Raw genomic sequence first — 14,272 nt, forward strand, 5'->3', positions numbered from 1 at the left:
GGAATTACCAAGAACACCATGCATATATCAACCACTCCCAAATGTCCTAACTTGTGATTTTAGTGGGGGTAATGTTGAAATATCCCTATCCCCATCCACAAGAACATTTGTGTCAATCATCCCCCCAACCAAGAATACCGATCGACACCCATGCTAGACTGCATTTTTGTATTTCATTTTAATTATTATTACCCACAATGCAGTTCTGGTTTTTGTGGCAATGAACTGGCCGAAATTATGGTTAGTCTTATTTCAGGCCATTTAACTTTTGATTGAGCTGGTCAAGTACCTGATTAACATATCAAGTCTTAATGTACTGTTAATTGTGACCAATGTCAATGAATTAAAGCAAAATCTATCGAGGGATTGATTTTTAATGATTTTTTGATGAGCTATGATATAACACGTGAGTGAATGGGGGTCTGTAATACTCATGTGTGCCCTATATCGCGACTACACTTCTACACTGTCGTTGCTATGGCTGGGCGTCGTCTGCTAGAAATCGGTGGTGAGAATGCTTCAAACAGTTTCATGCAAAGTGATAGGTTATGTTTAACAACATTTGATAAGTATGTAACTCGGCATTTAGTGCATTTATCGACTACGATGCTGAAATGACGCTTTCAAATGTATATTCAATGCTTATCATTTATCATGCAGAAATGCGAGTTTCTACTGCCAATAGGAGATCTGGTTGGTTTGAGAGTGTGAAATGAAACAAGTACTAGAAGGAACTTCAAAATGATAAAGAACTTCTAATTATCATCAGGATTCCTATTTTCAATATTTAGAGCACGCAGAGAAAGAAAGATGAACAAAACATTAAAATACATAAACTTGTCTCAGTCAGATGTAAAACATCATAGATTGCGCACTTGAATACTATTCACTTCGTTGAAAGCTACAGGAGGGGGGGGGGTGCTGAGTCATGGTACATACCCCATCCTCCTGGCTTGTAAGCAGGGCGGGGTTGATGCCTATAACACTCCCCCCCCCTTCTTCCTCCAAATTAACGGTTATAATAGGGAAGAGAGGCGAAATGAGCAAAAGAAATGCTTACACTCTTTGTTTGTTATCAATTTTCTTTTATTTACTTTGTTTATTCTTATGCGAATACATAGGTAATAAATCACCTCGAACGAAATCAAACATGTAAACAAAAAGTTTTAAATCCACACAATACATATTTAGCCCATTGATGGACATCAAGCAAGTAGAACTTGTAGCTGCAATACCATAGGAAGCGCACAAAATATATGAATGGAACACTGCATTTTTACATTAAAATGAGGGGTGTCTAATGAGACGTTTTCTTTTCTTTTAACACGTTTAGTCAGATTAGGTATTGAATGCAAGGTATCAATCTCTTCAGGAGAACCCACTCTTTCTTTTGAGACCAAAATTTTCAACTTTTCGTCATTTGACCCACAGTATATTGACACTAGAGTAATCGCTCGCATTGACGCGCGCGTAATGCGGCTGTGATTCCATGTATTGCGCAGCCGCCATCTTAAAGAGGGCAAGAGCACGGATTTATAACACACGGCTCTATGGGAGAATATCACATATTTCACTTTTTTACATTATATTTTCAATTTAATGCTGTATGCAACGTTAAAATCACAAGGCAAAACATTTTTATATTAAAATATATGATAACCATGCATATTTTATAAAGGAGATGGACTGAACATCCAGAAAACGAGGGGGGGGGGGAAACGACGAGGTCGACTGAGTAGTAATATAAGCCATCATATAGCATATACCGTGACAAGGGTGTAAGATAAGGTCAACTTAACACTTTAGAGTGTTCATATGTTCTCTTGATTTGGTGCTCATTTGACACTCAGTGTTCAAGCAATATACTGTATTGAAACAACACTTAGAGTGTATAATAAACACCAAAATTCCAAATACTCAGAAGTGCATGTTGAAACAACTTGGTGCTCATTTGACACTCCGGCAGTGTTCAAGCAATATACTGTGTTGAAACAACACTTAGAGTGTAAAATAAACACCAAATACTCAGAAGTGTTGAAACAACACCGTGACAGGTGTTGGATAGAAATATTTTAACAAAAATTATTGTTGAAGTTACACTTCTGGAGTAACTCAACACTGTCTGTTGTTGCTAAAAAAATACCCTAGTGTTAAGTTACACCGTCAGGCTGCAGGTGTTGAAGAACTTGAAATCGGACACCAAATGGTGTGAATCCGAACCGTGAAACAACACCAAAGCTGGTGTTGGTATTTTTTTTTACACCAATGGGTGATTTAAACTTTCGTTTAAATGTTCGTTTCTGCAGGTGTTCGAGGGTGTCAAATGAACACCAAATGGTGTCAACTTCATAACGTTCTCCGACTCGTGTTCAAATCGAACACCAAGACTGGTGTTGATATATTTTAACATCCTAAATGTTGGTAATCTTAACACCAGTGGCAGTGTAACTCCAACACCAGATGGTGTGGTCCTTTATTGATTGGGCTGCTAGATTTAACACCCGTGGTGTTAAATGTAGCTATAACGTCGCATAGTCTCCAATATTATATTTAATGGGATTATCAGTGATTCACCATATGATTTCTACTTTGATTTCCTCAAAATTAACTGAAAGGAGGGGAAACTTCAGACCAAGCCCTGATCCATCATATCATGCACGTACAGCAACCTACTGGCCCCCCCCCCCCCCCCCCCCCCCCCCCCGTTTTCTGGATGTTCAGTCCATCTCCTTTATAAAATATGCATGGTTATCATATATTTTAACATAAAAATGTTTTGCCTTGTGATTTTAATGTTGCATACAGCATTAAATTGAAAATATAATGTAAAAAAGTGAAATATGTGATATTTTCCCATAGAGCCGTGTGTTATAAATCCGCGCTCTTGCCCTCTTTAAGATGGCGGCCGCCCCGAAGGTGCCACGCGCGTAAAACATTCCCCATAGACTTGTGTGTTAAAATGGCACTTTTGAAAAATTCATAAAAAATAAATGTGAAATTAGAGGGTGGAATGTTTACTACCATTGGATAGGATATAAATCTGGCATTCCATATCTGACCAGGAAAGGGTAGCGTAGCCAGCTCATTTTAAAAATAAATTGCCATTTATGAAGATAACTATGAATGGATCAAATTTATCGACTCAAACGGTAAAATAGCCCTAATTAGTCCGCCAGTCAAAAAAATAGTTCCAAGTCACTTTTTTATCTTCTCAATTTGGTCGAAGGAAGTTCAGTAGTTACCATTTCTAGAATCAGTGTTAGATTTTGAATCATATTCATACAGTTTTGTCAATCAGCAACATCAAATTGAAAAAAATTTGAATGGGTTGGGTCGAACGAATATCTTGAGCCCTCCTGATGTAATTAGGCTCATGGCACCCGAACATGGATTCACAGCAATTTGATGAAGTCCGCCCTCTAGTGTCATTAATATACATCTCTATGGACTAGCTCCTGCTCGTACGCACGGGCGTCCGTCGATATAACACATAATATTTTTATGAAAATATGCACCTTTTTTCTTAAAAGTTGATGGAGAGGGGGAAAAATTGATCGTATCAAGTCGGGGTATTCAGTAATGAGTACAGGAGAAACTATATTTCACTGATTTTCATGATTCATCCCATTTGATTAACTCATCTATTCGTGTTTTGGGGCTAATCTTTCCCTTACGCATTGCTTTTTGGCAGAAGTTCTATGGAAAATGCACCTTTTTTCACACAAACTTTGAGACACTCTGTATTCATTCCCCCATTGCTCGAGAATGAATGGGCAGTTAACGACGGGGTTAGAGATTTATTGAAGAATGGAATGTATATTTCATGAAAATGAAAGCCATTTTCCCATTGGATGTTATCTTCAATACGTGTTTTTTAGATGAAGTCAGTTATCGAATAGGCTCTCCTGGCATTTGAGGTCTCTATCGGTGACGTCACTCAGGATCGTCATGCCTGGACCATCGGCCAGGCAGGGGTCGCAATGGTATATGATTTATGCATAATGCACTCGATATATACAATAATCTTGTCCTCCCGTTCAAATGAATGTGAAACTCATATAATTTCCATCAGCTTCAACAGGAGTACCGTAGTACACATTTCTTTGTTATAAGTGAATTAAAGTCCCTCCAGTGAGTTTGCCTCACCCCTATTGTGAAAATGTATCACCCCTAAGTTGTAACACAGTCAGCTGTTTGCACTCAGGGTCACTCCGTGACCTGTGTGTGCGTTCAAGAGTTGTACACGATTTTCTGTCTCATTTAGGCAGAAATCTTTCATAATGGGGGGCTTGGGGCGCTTTCCATTGAAGAAAAAAAGCAAAGGGAAGAAAAGGAAAGAGAGAAGGGTGAAACATGATACTATTTTCTTATTATATGACTATGTCATTGGATATTTGTAATGGAATGAACTTGCTCGCTTCGCTTGTTTGCAACTTTAATTGACCCCAATATGCCATACCTTGCCCCCTCGAAATTTCTGGCTCATTATACGCCCCTGTCTCTTCTCTATACAGGCCTGCGTGCACGGTCCCTGGTCATTGCCTATATGCGATGTGGCGTCCCCTTTTCGACAACTTGTGTACCGAGTTTTAGGGAGGCGTCTACCGAGTTGGACGGGGATCAACCAGTGTCTTGGTCGAATGTGTAGAATGCAAATTACCATTTTGGGTAATCCCTATTTTCATCATCATATTTCATCATCATTGTCCAGAAGAATATTTATAATACATGCACATTTCAATAAGTGTTATAAGTTTATTCAAACCAATCAAGTGAAATAATGCAAGTATTTAGTACAAAGGTTGGCAAAGAAAATATAACCTGAAAGGTCTAGGACCCCATACAGAGCTTGTGAAGGGGCCCCTTGATGAAATTAATATGAGAACATAACAAAAACAAAGGAAGATTATATAAAACATTATAGCAAAATATTGGTGATAAAAACAATACTAGTACAAACAAAACCAAAATAATATATGATAAGATGTAAAATTATAAAGCATGAAGGAAATATATTGCATGGAATAACCACGGAACCAGCTCGATCCATGTTCACGGACCACGCCCCCGCCATTCCTATCCCAGGGGGGCACTTCCATTGACGAGTGGATACCATGCGCGACCATGGGGTCTCGAAAAGCAGCCTAAACACGTATTTTTCATATTCTGAAAATGCACCCCTTAACAAGTATTGGCGAAGGAAACCCTGCCCTTAACAAGTATTGGAAACAAAACGATACTCTTGGCAAATATTCCCTGAAATGAACCCCTAAACAATTAAATATTGTTATATCACGGGTCCTTCGCGGGGTCCTTCGGTCGTCGGTTTTACCTTTACACATCATTTGGTGTAGTACGACCCCACCTTCCACACCTCGCGCAAATCGGACTCTAGACACGTAGTGTTGGGGCAAAAAGGAATCCTTTATAAAAACATTTTAATTTTATTTTATCATCCCGCAAATTTGACCCTAAACACGTAACTTTCCTAGTGAAATAGATACCCTTTTTTCATTATTTTTGGTGTTTTTGACACCCTTATCACGTTACGAACGTAACGTGTCCTAGCATGAAAAAAACTTCCTTTTTACGTGGTTTTTTGGTCGCGCATGGTATCCACTCGTCAATGTAAGTGGCCCCGGGATTCCAATTACACCCTCGCACACCCATACAATAAAAACTTTTAATATTTCTTTAATAAGCCAGTTCGTAGTTCCTTTCTGCGCATGATCAAAATATTCTACGCATGATCAGAGGAAGGTCATTTGTACTAAAGTGACATGGTGGTTTAAAATCTAATGAGATAAGCACCAACTTTGATGTCTTGATTATTCATATATTCTTTTGAATTGTAGTTTTCATTTACATCCACAAAAAACAGCAATGCGTCCACGAACGACTGGTATTTCAGTTTGCCAAGTACATTGTGCAACATGCTATGATCTGCATTCAAAGTACCTTCATAAAGTGTTCATTGGTGTGCTATTCTAGTCACCTGGTGTATTCAATCTCTTCATCCTGCTATCCCGCCTGCTATATATGTAAGGCAAGCTTACGTAATATCTTGCTTTGAAATCTGCCTATCATAATGAAAGAAATGAAAGGTCATTTGACCAAAATTGTCCATGAAGTAACTACGAACTGGTCTATTAAAATCCTTCTTTTTTCCCCTCCGCTTTGTCAAATCCTGATCAGGAAGCATTATATTTTAATTAATTTTCCTCCCTGGCCTACCGTTTCAAATGGGGCGGAGCCAGCTACTTAGGTAACAGGAAAATTCCATCCACATTTTCCCTGATCGGTTGCTTGAAGAGATAAAAGTTAATTGGGTGGGGGTAATAGGTAAAATATTAAGCACATTTTCTTAGCATTATTTTGAAAATCGAAGGGGGGAGAGTCTCCCCATTAAAACAAATTCAAAGGGGACACGCCCCTTCCCCCCACCGGACTGCCGCCCAAGGTTGACGGATCAAGAGGACACATCCGGCTCGTGCCCCCCTTGAGAGTCATAATCAATATTTTTAATGTAAATATGCCATACCCAAGTGTGCCCCCGGGCCCTTTTGAAAGCGAGGACCTTTCTTTTTTTTGGGGGGGTCTCAATTTTTTTTGCAGACGAAAAGACAATCAATTTTAGGTAACCCCCCCTTTTTTTTTGCTTGTCAAATTTTCATCGGGACTCGAAATGTGCCCTCCCCCCTTTGGAAAATCCTGGATCCACCCCTGTGTCACCTATAAGTAAACACCATCATATCCATATATAATAACAACTGGAAGAAACCATTTTTTTGGGGGGGACTCAACGTAATGCAAAGAAAATACGTGTAGAAAATTTTCATTATCAGCTCTGTCTGCGTTGTCGACGATTGCTCTATCTACAAGTGCATTTTTTTTGTAGTTTTACTCGATTTCTATATCTTAAACTTATAATATTTCACGTTTATTAGAATCTTTTTAATATCCGTACTATTATAAAGTTGTCACATTGTAATGTTTTTCATTTTGTTCATGCGTTGTATATTTATTTTGAATGCAGAAATTTCCGAAAAAAATTGTGCCATTTTTCGGCATTTAGGGTATTTCACTCAGTCACAAATTTTCGACTTATTACTGATTCCCTCCACTTATAACTCGTTTAGTCCAGGATAGGCCGCATAGAAACTTGACCAAACCTTGTTTTTTTTATATATACAATATTTTTTGATGGTTTCTTGTCAATTCGAGGGTGCTGATTACGAATCTGGATGATGCCACTCGTGTAACCTTGAGCATTTTCCGCAAATTGGCAAAATCAAATATGGCCGCCAAAATATGCAAATTACCCATGAAAATCCTAAAATTGTCCGAACATTGGCTATGGAATGCATGAAAGTGTGTGGCAGGAGTAAAATACACTCTGAAAAAAATAATTGTTGACAACATATTTATTTTCCTGATATTCAAAATGGCCGCCATAGTCCATTGTATACTCTATTATGTACAATATAAATAGGGAAAACCAATTTTCACAAAAGTGAGCACTAAACCGCAAAAATTGCGATGTATGAACGAAGCGGGAACGAAGTAATATATGCAAATCATCATTACTAAAGAGATATATCATTTATTATGTCATAAATGGGAACATTTCTGTATTTTGATATCTAAAATGGCAGCCACTGGCCCAAACAGTATTGCGTACAATGGCAATGGGGGCCGAAAAAATTCACAAGAGTGATCACAGAAATGCATATTATTAAGATTAAACGAGTGAAATATTGACTTAAAACATAATTGTTAACGAAATATATTATTAATATGTCATGTATGTGATGAATGTTGTATTTTGATATTCAAAATGGCTGCCAAAGGCCCTAAAAGTATTATCCACAATGAGAAAGTGGGCAAAGAAATCACAAGAGTAATCACTAAAATGCATATATGTGTGATAAATTAATGAGATACTGTTTAAAAACCTATTTTCTAACGAAATATACCATTCGGGTTTAAAGTGTGTGTTAAATACTGTATTTTTACTTTCAAAATGGCCGCCAGAGATATTAACAGTATTATGCACAATGCAAAGTGGCAAACCAATATTCACAGGAGTGAGCACCATAAATGCAGGTATTAGTGATCTATGAGTAAAATATTGTCTGAAAGCATAATTTCTATTAAGCAGTTAAGAGATATCATTTATTCTGCCAGTTTGGTGATAAATACTGTTATTGGAAAGTCAAAATGGCCGCTACAGGCCCTTACGATATTATGCACAATATGAATGGGAACAAATTATTTCAGCAGAAATTGGCTTTGCTTGGCCAGATGGTGCCAGGTAAATGGCAGAGGTAATAATGGCAGAGGTAAAAATGGCAGATACTGAGGTAAAAATGGCAGAAGTAAAAATGGCAGAGGTAATAATGGCATAGGTAAAAAATGGCAGAGGTAAAAATAGCAGAGGTAAGAACAGCAGATAAAAAGAGCAGAGGTATAAATGACAAGAGGTAAAAATGGAAGACGTGACAATAGCAGAGGTAAAAGTGGCCGAGGTACACTATTAGAAAAACAGTAGATTCTACAGAAGAAAAATAAAAAAAACATGTTTTACAGAAAAAACAAATAATTTTGAAAATTATAATAACAGGAGGGTTTTCCACAATTTTTCTACAATTTTACAGAACAGATATGTTATTAAAAAGGGGAAAACAATTTTATTACAATAAATTTGTATCGGTACATGCACAAAATACCAATTTTCTGTAAGTTTATACAAATGCATGCATGTAGGATTACACAGTGCAGTAGCTAATTACCAAGAGGGTGCTGCTTATGGTGTACAAAATACCCAACAGCACTTCCGCTTCCAAGGGTTATGACCATCAAGCCGTCTATATCATATTGGATGCAATAGTAAAGAAGGTTCAGGGTCTTCTTTTATGCAAAGAATCTGAACCAGACGGTACCACTCGATCGACCCCAAATTGGTTTACCAGTCAAGATTATAATTGATTTTCATAATCAGTTACACATTCAGTGCCAAACCTGGGAATGCATGCTTATTGTCATTCAAATATTTAACAAGAATTGTACAGACGACATCACAAATTAGGACATAATATTCAACCACAATCATTCGTGACAATTTCAAGGTCTAAGCTTTTCCTGCTATGTTCTTTTCCCACCTCTAACCCTCTCTGCCTCTCCACCTCTCTTATGTCTACTCTTCCTCCTTTTTGTAACGGTAAACCTGGCAAAACTTTAGATATAAAAAACAGCTAGACAAAAAGTAATGTTATAAAATGATGAATGAGAATAGTGCAGTTTCATTTTGCTCCTGAAGAATTGAATGAAAAAAATATTTGTGGTTTGATTTCTTTTTAAAAAGCCTTCACGTACACCTCCAACGAATTCGTAAATAGCATTGTTAGGCCGATAAAGACATAATGATATGATGAAATGCCTAACCGTGACATGCACTTCTAATTTAATCTATGTACATGCGGGGACTTTTTGACAATTCATTTCCGGGTTTGAGGCTGGCCATATTTTACCTATAGCTGTCATTTTTACCTCTCCCATTATGACCTCTGCCATTTTACCTCTGCCATTATTACCTCTGCCATTTTTACCTCTGCCAATTTTACCTCTGCCATTATTACCTCTGCCATTTTTATCTCTGCCATTTTTACCTCTGCCATTATCACCTCTGCCATTTTTACCTCTGCCATTTTTACACCGGGCCGGCCAGATGGTGATGTATGAGTAAAATATCGTCTGAAAACATGATTTATAACAAAATATATATTATCTTATGTAATTTAGGTGATAAATACTGTATTTCAACATTCATGGCGACCAGTGGCATAAAGAGTATTATGTACAAGGGCAATGGCCGGGGAAAAAAAGTGACAAGAGTGAGCACTAAAATGCATATAATTAAGATAAACTAGTGTAATACTGACTAAAAACAACACTGTTAATATGCCATTTATGTGATAAATGCTGTATTTTGACATTCAAAATGGCCGCCATAATCCCTATATTTATTATGAACAATGCGAATGGAGAAACTAATTTTCACAAGAGTGAGAATCATAAAATGCATATGACTGTGAAATACGAGCAGAAATATTGTCTTAAACATGATTTCTAACTAAATACATCACATATTGGTTGTGGAGGTAATAAATGCTGTACTTTGAAATCCAAAATGGCTGCCATAGGTCCTAAAAGTATTATGTACATTGTAACATTGGACATTTGACTCTAAATATTGCCTATAATTGTGAATTCTGATGCAAGGGTGAAATGTTGTCTAAAACCATGATTTCTAACAATATATATCATAATTTCGTGTATTTAAGGTGATAAACACTGCATTTTTAAATTGAAAATGGCCACCATAAGCCCTTATCGTATAATATACAATTTGAGTGTAGACAAATAATGTTCACAAAAAGGGCATATGGCAGCCATTTTAATGTTGAAATACAGTATTTACCACCTAAATTAAGAGATGATATATTTTGTTATAAATCGTGTTTTCAGACGATATTTCACTCATACATCACCATTTGGCCAAGCAAAGCCAAATTCTGTTTAAATAATTTGTTCCCATTCACATTGTGCATACTATCATAAGGGCCTGTATCGGCCATTTTGACTTTCCAACTGGCAGAATGAATGATATCTCTTAATATAAATTATGCTTTCGGACAATATTCTACTCATAGATCACTAATACTTGCATTTATGGTGCTCATATTGGTTTCCCACTTTGCATTGTGCATGATACTCTTAATGTCTATGGCGGCCATTTTGAAAGTAAAACTATACAGTTTTTAACACAAACTTTAAACCTGAATGATATATTTCGTTAGAAAATATGTTTTTAAAGAGTACCCATTAATTTATCACATATATATGCATTTTAGTGATCACTCTTGTGATTTCTTTGCCCCTCTTTCTCATTGTGCATAGTACTTTTAGGGCCTTTGGCAGCCATTTTGATAATCAAAATACAACATTCATCACATACATGGCATATTAATGATGTATTTTGTTAACAGTTATGTTTTATAATAGTCAGTATTCCACTCGTGTAATCTTAATAAATGCATTTTAGTGATCACTCTTGTGAATTTTTTGGCCCCCATTGCCATTGTACGCAATACTGTTTGGGCCAGTGGCGGCCATTTTAGATATCAAAATACAGAAATTTTCCCATTTATGATATAATGAATGATATATCTCGTTAGTAATAATGATTTGCATATATCATTTCGTTCATACATCGCGATTTTTTTTTGCAGTTTAGTGCTCAATTTTGCGAAAGCTAGTTTTCCCTCTTTATATTGCACATAATAGAGTATACAATGGACTTTGGCGGCCATTTTGAATATGAGGAAATTAAATATTTTGTCAAAAAATAATTTTTCAGAGAGTATCTCACTCCTGCCACACAATTTCATGCATTTCGTAGCAAATGTGCGGACAATTTTAGGATTTTTACGGGTAATTTGCATATTTTGGCGGTCATATTGGATTTTGCCAATTTGCGGAAAATGCTCAAGGTTACACCAGTGGCATCATTCAGATTCGTAATCAGCACCCTCGAATTGACAAGAAACCATTAAAAAATATTGTATATGTAAAAAAACAAGGTTACGCCTCTTCTATCCTGGACTAGTTCGCTCGACTTACATTACTCGTTCCCAGCTTATATCATTCCCTCGACTTATATAATTCGTTCAATCGAGTTACATAGCTCATTGCCTCAGCTTATAAAAACTCTTTCAATCGACTTATATTTTTATAAAACTCATTCACACGACTTATAGCCCATGCCCTCAGAATTCCCTCAACTAACATACCTCGTTGCCTCGAGTCATATTGACTCGTTCCCTCGTCTTACATGTCGTATGTGTATGACTCATTCCCTCAACTTATATCATTCCATCGACTTGTATAATTTGTTCAATCGATTTACATAACTCGTTGCCTCGACTTATGATAACTCGTTCCCTCGACTTATTATAACTAAATACCACGACTTAATACCTCCACGCGGGGACAAGTTACAAGTCGTGGAAACGAGTTAGGAAAAAAAACATGTTACCTTAGTGGCTCCGTATACAAAGGAGAGTGGGGAGGGATTGATATAAGAAACTCAGGGGGGGCACTTCCATTGACGAGTGGATACCATGCGCGACCATGGGTTCTCGAAAAGCACCCTTGTTTAATTGTATGTTTGTATTTATTTCCACATAAAACAAAATATATACATGATCAAATCACAAAAAGAAAAAGCAAAATCGTCAAATAAAATATGGAGGATTGCCCATTTCAGCGGTATTAACGTAATACCGCTGTTCTTCCATGGGATCCTATAAACAAGTATTTTACATGTTCTGAAAATGCACTCCTTAATAAGTATTGGAAACAAAACGTTACCCTTGGCAAGTATTCCCTGAATTGAACCCCTAAATAAGTACAGCGATATTTTAATTGTTATATGTCACGGACGTCGGTTTTACTTTTACCTACCTTGGGTTTAGTACGGCCCCACCTCGAACCCATGCACACCTTACGCAAATCGGACACATTAACACGTAATGAAGGAGCAAAAGGAAATCCTTTATTAAACATTTTAGCATTTTTCATACCCTCGCAAATTTGACCGTAAAGTCGTAGCTTTCCTTGCGAAATATATACCCCTTTTCAGTATTTTAGTGTTTTTGACACCCTTATTACGTTACGTACGGCAACGTGCCCAATCTTGAAAAAGACCCTTTTACGCGTTTCTTTGGTCGCGCATGGTATCCACTCGTCAAAGGAAGTCACCCCATAGGCGGCGGAAGCTAAATTTGAGGTCTTTTTTTGCTTGTCACATTTTTTTACCTGTGTCCATCCCAAAATTTTAGGTGAACCCCGCTAAATTGTTTGGCTTCCGCCGCCAATGGTCCTCCTCCCCTCCCGGATAAGAACTTATTTAGATGCAAAGAAAATGAGGAGCTATTAGACAAAAATTACAATAATACAAAGAAATATACCAATGATCATCATTTTCATTTTTTTTAATTTCCTTCTCTCTCATACACACAAGTGAGAATGATACCAAGTGTTACAATAAATTATTTTTCTTTATACTGATTAATTCCCTTAAAAAATAATTTTCATTTTGCAGCAATATTTCCAAGTTTTAAAAAATAATCCGAATATCACCTTCATTTTTGTCATGCTTATAACCTTAAGGGTGTCATACGATGTATTAAGCTCTACACAATGATGTGAAATATTATTATCATTATCATTATTACTTTATGAAATAAATCAGGAAAATTTTGCAGAAATATATAACTTTGATTGATATTTATAGAAATTCCTATTCAGTTCAACTTCATTATCTTAGAACATTCAAACAAAAACGAAATTACTATGTACGAAACACCTACAACATGCACATGCGCTTACAAAATTGTTGGGGATGGTCTTGATAGAGTTTCAGTTAAAATTTTGATATAATTGAGAAAATTTGTTCTAATACCCACTGTTGAAGTTACAAAGTCATGACTAATACTAGTACCTTTTGAAGAAGCCCCAAAATGGCTTGTTTGAAATAATTAAAAACTACCTCTTACGTCTACCCCAAAACATCGACAGTGTGTATAACTTTGTCTAAACCATTTTTTTTCTCAGAAATGACTGTGTTCGAGTCAAACAGGATACGAAACAGGGGTCTGTTGCAGAAAGAGTTGCGTTTAAACGCAAGTCAAAAAATCAATCTCAAGTCCCAAATGCGCGCTTTTGATTGGTTGAAAATCAAGTTGCGCATGATTTTAGAGTTGCGTTTGATTGCAACTCTTTCTGCAACGGGCCCCTGGTCAAACATGACTAGGATAGTTGCACACTGCTGAGCCTTACATACAGTAATTTTTACTGAATTGGTTTAACATGATAAATTTGAGCCTTAATTGTTTTTTATTAATGCATGAGCTTATAAAATCACTGTGCATTCTTTCCAGTGCATAGGTTCCATTTTGCATGTATGTATATCATATTTTTGTTGCTTTAAATTATCATTGTTGAATTCGAAATGAAAAAGAATAAATGCAATTAAAAAAAATCAATGTACAAAATAACGCCAACTGAAAATGTTCCTTTGTGTACTGCAATTTTTTACGAAAAAAAAAATTGCACAAAAGTGTACATTCGATTGCCTGAAATTTATAAATAAAATATAAATAAGATAAAATTCAAAGTTGGTATCAAGATGGCAACAAAAAACCTCATT

This window comes from Lytechinus variegatus, chromosome 19, assembly GCF_018143015.1.
Source record: "Lytechinus variegatus isolate NC3 chromosome 19, Lvar_3.0, whole genome shotgun sequence".
Taxonomy (NCBI): domain Eukaryota; kingdom Metazoa; phylum Echinodermata; class Echinoidea; order Temnopleuroida; family Toxopneustidae; genus Lytechinus; species Lytechinus variegatus.